Genomic DNA, 10,506 nt, shown 5'->3' with positions numbered 1-10,506 from the left:
CGCGTAGTAGGTGTGCCGGGGCGGAGCGGAGGTCTGGAGCCCCAGCCCCGGTGTGCCCCGCCCGGGCATCAGCCAACCCGGCTGATTCTCGTGTGCATGCCCAGCCACCGTGCGGGGACTGTCCACAGGTGAGGGAGATGGCACCGAGGTGAGGGCGGCAGTCCAGCGGTGTAGGGGAATGGTCCAGAGGTGGGGGGCGGTCTGCAAGGGAGAGGTCCACAGGTGAGGAGGAACAGTCTGCAAATGAAGATGTCCCACAGGCCAGGCGCCAGTCTATCAGTGAGAGGAGGGGGTTGGTCCTAAAGTGAAGTGGCTGGTGTGGAGGTGAGGGCGATGGTGTAGAGGCGATGGGAAATGGCCTAGAGGTGAGAGGGGATAGTCCAGAGATGAAGGGTTCAGTCCACAGGTGTGTGTGTGGGGGTGGGGGTAGTCCTGAAGTGAGGGGAGATGGTCTAGAGATGAGAGGGGACAACCCACAGGTGAGAGGGGATGGTGTAGAGGTGGGGGGGGGTGGTCCTGAGGTGAGGGATGCAGGCCAGGAGGTACCGAGAGCAGGAGCACATGGAAGCCTCAGGAACAGGTGCACAGACCTGGGCTTGCTGATGTCAGGATGGCAACAGACAGAATGGGAGACATTTGGTGACACTCAGGTCTACACAAGTCACCCGATGACCAGGAGCAGCTGAGCTGGGAGGTGACGGCGCCGCTGGAATGCTGGTAGAGGCTGTGCCCTGCCCCTGAGGATTTGCCACCCCAAGACCGAAGGGCTGCCTCCTGCCCCTGAGCCGGTGCCCCACTCCTCCACCCCTTAGTTCATGACCATCACATCCGCTGGGCCCTGTGGTCAAGATCCCTCAGGACAAGCCAAAAAAAAAAAAAAGTTGGTGGGTTCATTCACTCCACCAACTAAACACGTGTACTATACAGCTGCCCACAGCATGCTGAATCCAGAAGTCCAGTGAGGCTTTGAGACACTTCAACAGGCTGAGGAGAAAGGCTGAGTTGGTCTAGTGACAGGGATCACTAGAGAAAGACAAGCATGTTGGCTCACACTTGTAACTCCAGTGCCTGGGACACTGAGACCTGAGGGTTCTTATCGGTTTGAGGCCAGCATGGGCTATAGAGTGAGACCCTGCCTCAAGAAACCAAATTAAATCTGGGTATAGTGATGCACGCCCTTATTCCCAGCACTCAAGAGTCAGGCAGGCAGATCTCTGTGAGTTCAAGGCCAGCCTGGTCTACATAGCAAGTTCCAGACCAGCCAGGGCTGCACAGAGACACCCTATATCAAAACAAACAAACCCACAAACAAAAATCTAAATTAATCGATCGCCAGACGTTAGGCAATTGGACAAGTGGATGAAGAGAAAGTCTTCAAGATGGGGACTTCCTTCCCCATGGACTGGATGGTTGTCATGGAGAACTGAGGTACCCTTTGGCCAGGTGGTAAACATGAGCATCCCTAGTGGAGGCAGGTGATGCTAGACCAGCATCTCTCATCCAGGCCAGAGAGCAGAAACTGTTGACAGAGGCGTGGGCTCCAGACAAAGCCTTGAAAGGAACATTCTGTTAAACGGTAGGGACTGTATTCTTCAGAACTTCCAAAGCAGGAGAGGGAGAGCTGTAGAAGTCTTCCAGTTCCGTCAACAACATGCAGTACTTGATACTGAATGACCCATAAGGGAAGGGAAATGCCACAGAGGATTCTAAGGCTTGATTGATTGAACCAGATGTAAAGATTTGGGTCAGTGCTGAGTTTCCCGAAATTGCTACCTTAGGGATCTGCAAGAGAATATTCTTGTTTGAAAATTCACAGTGAAGCCAGGTGTGGTAGCTCAGACCTGTAATCCCACCATTGACTAGGCTGAGGCAGGAGGTTACTGTAAGATCAAGGCCAGTCTGGGCTACAGAGTGACTTCACCATGGGATATAGACTGAAACATTACCCAAAGGGGCTGGGGAGCAGCTCAGCAGCCCCTTGCCACTTAAGAGCTCTGGCCACTCTTACAGAGGACCCAAGTTCTGTCCCTAGTACCCACATAGCAGCTCACAGCTACCTGTAACTCCAGATCCAGGGAATCCAATGTCGCCTTCTGGCTTTCAAGGGTACCTGCATGAATGTGGTACATGTGTTTGAATGTACACAGAAAACACATACACAGAAAATTAAAAATAAATCTGAATAAAACAGGATGGAGAGATGCAGAGGACACAGGGTTGGTTCCCAGCACACACATGGCGGTTCCCAACCATCTGTAACTCCAGAGGCTTTGTCACTGAGGCTCCTTCCACGAAGCCCCGCCCCCTTCACCCTCGGGGGGGGGGGGGGGGGGGCCCTTACCATGTGAACTTTCCTAGTAGCCAACAAGCATCTGTTCACCCTTAGGGTTCCTACAACAGACTGAACTTGGCAAGCCAGTAAGTTTATTGGATTTACAGAGAGTTGTGCACGACCCCAAAGCAGCTGGACCACCAACATGTCTCACCCAGGAATGGATGATAATGTCCCCATAGCTGTGTAGATTGGGGTTCTCCTTTCAGACATCCCTCCACACTCTGTGAACTCTGTCATCTCCTGAGGCAGACTGGATCGCACTCCACTGGGAGGGTGGTGTAGGAAGGAAAGGTATCTCAGTCGAGGGCTAATGACCGTCCTCAGCCCCTTCTGTGAGGGAGCATCGACAGGACAAGTAATCATGACTGCCTTGATGAAGGTGGTGATGGCTTTAAGCTCAGAAGAAGGACAGCATTCCACAACACCCAGGCGAACCCCAATGGTGACCTCAGTGTCTTCCTGCCCATGATGTCTCAAAGCCCATTATGTCAAAATATGGCTTGAATCATATTCTCAAAGATTTTAAATAATGGACTGAAGGACTACCTTGATGTGTCAAGACTGCTCCAAAAGAATATCACAGCCAAGATGGAAGATGTGCATATCTTTGCTGCTCGGGAGCCAGAGGCAGGAGGATCACTTGAGCCCAAGAGTTCAAGGACAATGTGGTGGTGTAGCAGGACGTCTTAGTTACTTTTAAATCGCCATGACAAAACAGCATGACCATGGAAACTTGCAGAAAAAAAAGTGTTTAAATTGGAGCTTACAGTTCAGAGGGTGAGTCCATGACCATCGTGGGCAGGGAGGCGACGGGCAAGCAGGCAAGGTGCTGGAGCAGTAACTGAGAACTTACATCTGAACCACAAGCCCAAGGCAGAGAGAGAGAGAGAGAGAGAGAGAGAGAGAGAGAGAGAGAGAGAGAGACTGGAAATAGTGTGGGTGTTGGAAACCTCAAAACTAGTGACACACCTCCTCCAACAAGGCCACACCTTCTAGTCCTTTCCAAACAGTTCCACAAGCTGGGGACCAAATGTTCAAACAACCACCACACAAGAAACATCTTGATAATGATAATGCTACAAATGGGTTATAAAGGACATAAACTAAATCTGGCATGTTGAACTGGGCAGTGGTGGCGTTCTTTACTCCCAGCACTTGAGAGGCAGAGGCAGACAGATCTCTGAGTTCAAGGCCAGCCTGGTCTACAGATCAAGTTCCAGGACAGCCAGGGCTGCACAGAGAAACCTTGTCTCAAAAATAAATAAATAAATAAAAACTGGCACATTGCCCCTTGTGTTAATCCTAGCACTTGGAGGGCTCAAGTCAGGAGGATCCAGTCTCAAACCCGCTTCCACGGAAATGTATTCCCAGAGTAGGGGAGAAGGTTCAGTAAAGCGCCTGCCGCAAAGTGTGAAGAGCTGAGTTCAAATCCCTGGCACTGTATAGGAGCCAGATCCACGTGTCTGTAGCTAGCTCTGGGGGTGTGGAGACAGGTGGGTCCCAAAACCCACTGGCTGGCCAGCCTAGCCAGTGGTGAGTGCTGGGTCAGGTTCAGCATCTGCTAAAGGACCACACTTACTTCCAAGACTGTGTTGCTACTGGGTCCTCCAGAAGGGACATATGTTGTGTCTTGACATGGTGGAAGGGTAGAGAGGCAAGCGAACAGCCCCCCACCTTCTCAACCTCAAACCCTCTTATAAGGTGCTAATTCCCGTCAGGGCTCCGCCTCCTGACTCAATCACCTTCTTAATAATGTCACATTAGGAATGAATTTTGGAAGGGACACCATCATTTGAGTCACAAGAAGCAGTTGTAATGGGAAAGATGCCCCAAAACAAGATGGTACCTTGTCCTGTGTGGAGCTGTCAAAGCTGCTCTGAGAATGGATGGCAGGACAGCCCTACTGTGTGCTGTTACCCAGGAGCAGCCCGTGCATCTGCAGTATTCTCCCACTGGAACAGGGACGCCATCACCAGCACAATGTCCTGCTGTCTCCCAGTAGGTCCTAGGCATCTGTACCTAGTCACTGCCAGACCCAGCCTGGTCACCAGAAGCTGGCATTTGGGAAGTCAGCCTTCTCTCTATCCTTTTGCAGGTTGTACTCTCTAGGAAGCTGCTTTGGATAGTTCTTACGTCAGTTTGACACAAGGTAGATTTATCTGAGAAGAGGGAACCGCAGTTGAGAAAATGCCTCCAAAAGATCAGGCTGTAGACAATCCTGTAGGGCATTTTCTTAATTAGTGATTGATGGGGAAGGATCCAGCCCATTGTGGGTGGTGGTCCTGGGCTCTATAAGAAAAAAGACTGAGCAAGCCATGACTTAGGAGCAAGCCACTAAGCAGCATTCCTCCGTCCTCTCTGCATCAGCTCCTGCCTCCAGGTTCCTGCCCTGCTTGAGTTCCCATCCTGACTTCATTCAGTAATGAACTGTAATATGGAAGTGTAAGCCAAATAAACCCTTTCCTCCCCAACTTGCTTCTGGTCATGGTGTTTCACCACAGCAATAGAAACCCTGATGAAGACAGAAGCAAACACAGAGACTCATGTTGGAGAGAGGACACCCCTGGAAGTGGAGGCGGTAATGTGAGGGAACCACCATGCCGTGGACAGAGACCTTGGCTCCATCGGTAAACCCTGCAGAGCCCTTAGTGACCTACCAGCATTTCAGGCTGCCCCAGTGAAAGTGTGACACAGAGAGCTGCCTTCTGGGGCAAACCTGTTTCCAAAACTGGAGTGAGGCCAGACATGGTGGCATACACCGTTAATCCCAGCACTCGGGAGGCAGAGGCAGGAGGATCTCTATGAGTATGAGACCAGCCTGGACTACAGAGTTCCAGGACAGCCAGGACTATGTAGAGAGACTCTATGTCTCAAAAACCAGACAAGGAAAGAACTAGGGTAAGCACTTGGCTTCAAGGGACACTCCTCCCGATGGTCACATGACCTCTGCATCTTTTGTACTCACATTCCTGATAATTGGTTTTTGTTTTTTTTCCCCCCAAGACAGGGTTTCTCTGTGTAGCCCTGGTTGTCCTGGAATTCACTCTATACACCAGGCTGGCCTTGAACTCAGAGATCTGCCTGCCTCTGCCTCCCGAGTGCTGAGATTAAAGGTGTGCGCCACCACCTCTTGGTACATCCCTGATAATTTGTGGGGTTTGTGATTTTGCTCTAGCAATGACCTCTATAATTACATTCATGTGATTGGACTTCACTCTGTTCAGACCAGCACCGTCCAATGGGGAGATATATATATATATATATATATATATATATAGAGAGAGAGAGAGAGAGAGAGAGAGAGAGAGAGAGAGAGGGGAGAGAGGGAGAGAGGGAGAGAGGGAGGGGTCAACCAACTTAAGATCTCCCACTGAGTACACTTCAAAGGAAAGACAAATGTAAAGTTTTATGATACATTTATTTTGTGCAGCATATCTTTGTTATCTTTCTAACATGCGATCAATATAAAATCATTAATGAAAGTCTTTGCAGTGCTGGAGAGCAGAACCGGGCTTTGCATGGTAGGTGAGCGCCCCACCACTGAGCTCCATCTCTTGGGATATTTGCATTCTTGGCTTGGTACTCTCTACACTGCTGTATATTTGCACTTACAGAACATGTCAGCTCTAGTCATCTGCGTTTTACATGCCTTATGGCCACCCCTGGCCACTCCTGTGACCCTGGACAAGATTGTTGTAGACACTGACTACTTCATTATGTGTATGGACTCCGTTCTTAAGACAGTGTTAGCAAACCAGATGTGATGCAGGACTCCAATTTTACTGGGGATTACCAGAGTTTGGCACATCCTACACCAGCTCTCAACTCTGAACCAAATACCTAGCCCCTCCCTGCGGGATTCTGGGCGGGTTTCCACCATGACCACGCCCACAGCCCCTCACTGGGGGATTCTAGGCGGGGCTCCACCCCGACCACACCCCCAGCCCCTCACTGGGGATTCTAGGAGGGGCTCTACCCTGACCACGCCCCCAGCCCCTCTCTGGGGATTCTAGGCGGGGCTCTACCCTGACCACGCCCCCAGACCCTCACTGGGGGATTCTGGGTGGGGCTCCACCCTGACCACGCCCCCAGCCCTTCACAGGAGGATTCTAGGCGGGGCTCCACCCTGACCACGCCCCCAGACCCTCACTGGGAGATTCTAGGCGGGGCTCCACCCTGACCACGCCCCCACCTCTCACCTGTAGAGCCTCCAACAGCTCTACCCCTGAACTATGCTCCCAGCTGTCTTTTTACTTCTTTTGAAACTGGATCTTGCCAAGTTATCCAGACTAGCCTTGAGCTTTCAATCCTCCTGCTACGGCCCCTGAGAACTAGGACTGTCGGGATAAGCTGCCATGTTCGGGTTCCAAGCAGTTTTCTTAAATTATAAATTTAAGTATTTCTCATTCCATTATTTCATCTGTGTCCTCTGAGGGTGTCATTTTTATGGATGTGGCATCTCCTTGTTCTTGTCCAGTCCACTGTGATCTTCCTGACCCGTTGGGATGACTTTATTTCTCTTTATTTAGCTGGTTCTCCCGAGTCCTGTCCCCTGCGCCCTTGCTGGCTTCAGCGCTGTCTGGTCTCCTTACAGCTACTTCCCACTGCGGCCTCCACCTTCATGCAGCCTCTGCTCTGACCTCACATTTCATTGTCTCCCACAGCTGTGCATTCCTGTGTCCCGTTTGTGACTTTACAAGTCCAGGCAACTCTTTTCTTGATTTATTTAAATTGCTGTGGAGCTGCAGGAATAGTTCAGTGGTTGTGAGCACTGGCTGCTCTTTGTCTGTTTTTCATTTGTTTGTTTTCAAGACAGAGTCTAACTGTGTAGCCCTAGCTGACTTCGTAGACCAGGCTGGCCTTGAACTCACAGAGATCCACCTGCCTCTGCCTCTCGAGTGCTGGGATCAAAGACGTGCACCACCACCGCCCGGCTAAGTATATCTTTTAAAAATAAAAATAAATCTTTTCAAGATTGTGGTGTGTTTGCCGTTCTTTGTTTTACAATTTCATTTCATCTGTGGTATCTTTATACGGATTGTGCTCTTCAGTGTCTCAGTTCTGAAGCGGTGTGGGCTCTCTGAGGTGACCACTGCTGGGGGTTTATGTGACCCTGACTCCCCACTCCCACCCCAACCCCTGCCCGTGGTAAGAACGCCGCTCATGACAGACTGTGCTACTGGCCTTTGGTGTCCTCTATGCTGGCCACGCTGGCAGCTGCTCCGCAGCCACCACAGCCAGCTCCAACTTCTGAGGGTCCAGCTCTGCAGTTCCCCACTCAGCCCTGCACCCCCTCTTCCTCAAGTCCCCTATCAATGTGCGAGTGCCTGCCACCAGCCCCCACACCAGTGCCTGGTACTGTGCTGTGGGTCCTTCTGCCTACCACCTCTTCATGACTGACCGTAAAGTCCCGGAGAGCAACTGTGTGTGTCCCCACAGTTTTCTCAGAGGACGGGGAGGGGGGGTGTTATGTTATAGATAATATGGCTTTGCAGCTTTTAAACCTATTGGCACAACGTGGTGGTGCACACCTTCAATCCTAATGCTCAGGAGACGCAAGCATGTGGATCTCAGTGAGTTCCAGGCCAGCCAAGGCCACACAGAGAAACCCTGTCTCAAAATAAAACTTTTTAAAATTAATCATCTCAAATGGCACTCCAAAGCAGCATTGATAGAGAAGGGGGAGAAAGATGGAGAGAGAGACACAGGGGACGATGGAGAGATGGGGGAAATAGAAACAGAGAGACCAAGGAGGGGAATGGAATAAAGAGAAGGGGGAAGAGGAGAGAGTGCTCAGTTATCAACAAATGCAGAATTATGTTCTCCAGTACAAACCGAAGAAGAAAGCAAATCTATATACAACCGGGTCACTCCACACCACCCACAGTGGAGACGCACAAGTCTGTGCTGAAAGAGCCGTGACATCCCAGAAAGGCCAAGTCCGGGGATACATGTGGCTTCTGGAGTCCCCGACCTGAGTAAGAACACCGAAATGTGAGGTGGCTTTGGACAGCAGGGCACACAGAATTTGAGGTGTCCATTGATCCCAACAATGTGTCTTGCTTTACTTTGTTACCTGCCCCCCAAGAAGAGTCATACTGGGTCATCTTGTGTAGCCCAGACTGACCTCGAACTCACAGAGACCCGCCTGCCTCTGCCTCCCGAGGGCTGGGATTGAAGTCATGCACCACCACTTCGATCGGTTTTTAGCACTGCAGGCATTGAGAACCACAGCTCAGCCTCTGGGAAGGGACATCGCCTGAGCCCCCCCCCCCCCACAGCCCGCCCCCCAGCGCCCCTCCCCCGCCACCCACTGACTCAGTCGAGCACTTTCTAGTCCTGTTCACCTGTTGCTGTGTCAAAACTCACCACTCCCAAGGCTATAGCGGAGGCACGTGCTGCACATGGTGGTCACGCACATCAGGCCACTCTGGAGACTAAGACAGAAAGGTCACCTTGAGTTCAAGGTCAGCCTGGACTAAACAGTAAGGTCTGGTCCAGAGTGAGACCCCTGCTGGTTTCCTGAGAACGTTCCTGAGCAGGCACAGGGTCACTCTCCTCCTTCCTCGGTCCCTCCGCTGTGTTGTGATGGATGGCATCTGCTTTGGTGACGGTCCCTGGAAGGAATGGCATCTACCTCTAGGTAGAGACGGTGGGGCTTGCCGGGGACCCCGCCAGGGAACCACCCCTCGGGGGGCGGGTTCACCTTGAGATAACACTTTTTTCCTCTCAAAATTCCCTGCCCCTGGTTCAGGGAGCCACCATGAGGCTGGTCTGAGGCCCGACTCCGGAGGAACTATTTCCTTTTCCTCCAATGTCTTTTTCTTCCAGATGCTGGCCCAGAGCCTCAGCGTGCTTTTAAACTCCCCCACTAAAGCTTTGAACTTCGTCCTCCTTTGTCTGGCTTCCCTCCCACCCTCTCTGCCAGGTGACTGACCGCCACGCATCTCTGACTTATCTCAGGCGGTGTGGTCTTTGTTCCTTCTCTCCTCCATTTCCCCGCCCCCACCCCACCCCGCCCCCCACCCCCACCCCATTCCCACCCCCACTCCACCACCACCACACACACACACACACACACACACACACACACACACACACACACACACACGCTGCCGCTTCCAGGCTGCTATAACTTGTCCAGCTTGCCTGCCCTGGAGTTTGCCTTTGAAACTCTAATCAATCGTCCTCCATTTATGGCCACTCTTAAATTCTTTTGTTAATGAGACCGAGAACCCCAAAGAGGGGACCCCAATTTCCCACGTGTCATATGACGGCTCTAGTGGGACTCCCCGAGATTTCCTGGGACACGTTTTTCCTGTCTTTTAGTTATTTAATTGGCGGGGGGTGGGGGGTGGGAACTGTTTCTGACCCCCAGATGGACATTGTTTCATTTGTGAGAGCCCCTCTGCCTCCGTCCTGCAGTCTGCTGGGGCCCACCTGTGCGATTAGATATCACCCAGTTCAGGAGCCCCGTGGCATCTGTGAAGGGGGAGCACGACCCCAGGCATCAGCCATACACTGTCTGTCTGTACCTCAAAGGGCATGATGGTTGACATCACTAACCTGTTACGAAGCAGAGCTGGCCACCGTCTGTGAAGGGCAGAGCCTCATTCGGGCCACACAAGATATCCTCACAACCACCTGCCCCAGTTCCTGGGTGCACCACCCAAGCGTTACAGAAGTGGGGACCCCACCCCAGTGTCCTGGATGATGACCACCTCCCTCCTGTTACGTAGACACTTCTGCCTGGCAGCCGCCAGTGTGTGAGAAAGACCTTGCCTCCAAGAACGTGGCTCTGTTCAGAGACTCCCCCTTCTTCTCACTTGGAGTGCTGGCTTTTTGATTCGTGGTCTAGGTCTGTGCAGCAAATGCTCAATCCTAGTCTCTACATTACCAGAAAAGTTCATGTCTTTGGACAACTTATAACCAAGAGGGTCAGACGCCCAGGCCCAGCTCAGGATCTGCGAAACGATGCTGTGGCAATCACACAAACGGGTAGGGCCTATCTCACTGTCCTGAACAGGGCAGCTGACTCGCGGGTGACACAGCCAGCCACAGGAGGCTTTGTGTAACTCCACACACACACACACACACACACACAGAGTCGTCCTGCACAGCTCCACACTCCAGAATAGCCTCCTTGAGATTAAATAAAGGACCCTAAACTG

General features: G+C 51.8%; 1 long non-coding RNA gene across 1 annotated transcript; it reads left to right on the top strand.

Moving 5' to 3' along the window:
- Positions 1-2: 2 nt before the first annotated feature.
- Positions 3-3,614, top strand: LOC128116042 (uncharacterized). The gene is made up of 2 exons (XR_008220357.1): positions 3-128; positions 2,387-3,614. It is a non-coding gene; the product is annotated as an uncharacterized LOC128116042 (long non-coding RNA).
- The last annotated feature ends 6,892 nt before the right edge of the window (positions 3,615-10,506 follow it).

The sequence above is a fragment of the Peromyscus californicus genome, unplaced genomic scaffold, assembly GCF_007827085.1.
Source record: "Peromyscus californicus insignis strain IS unplaced genomic scaffold, ASM782708v3 Scaffold_1__1_contigs__length_55948999, whole genome shotgun sequence".
Lineage (NCBI taxonomy): Eukaryota > Metazoa > Chordata > Mammalia > Rodentia > Cricetidae > Peromyscus > Peromyscus californicus.
This window is presented reverse-complemented; position numbering and strand designations above follow the sequence as displayed.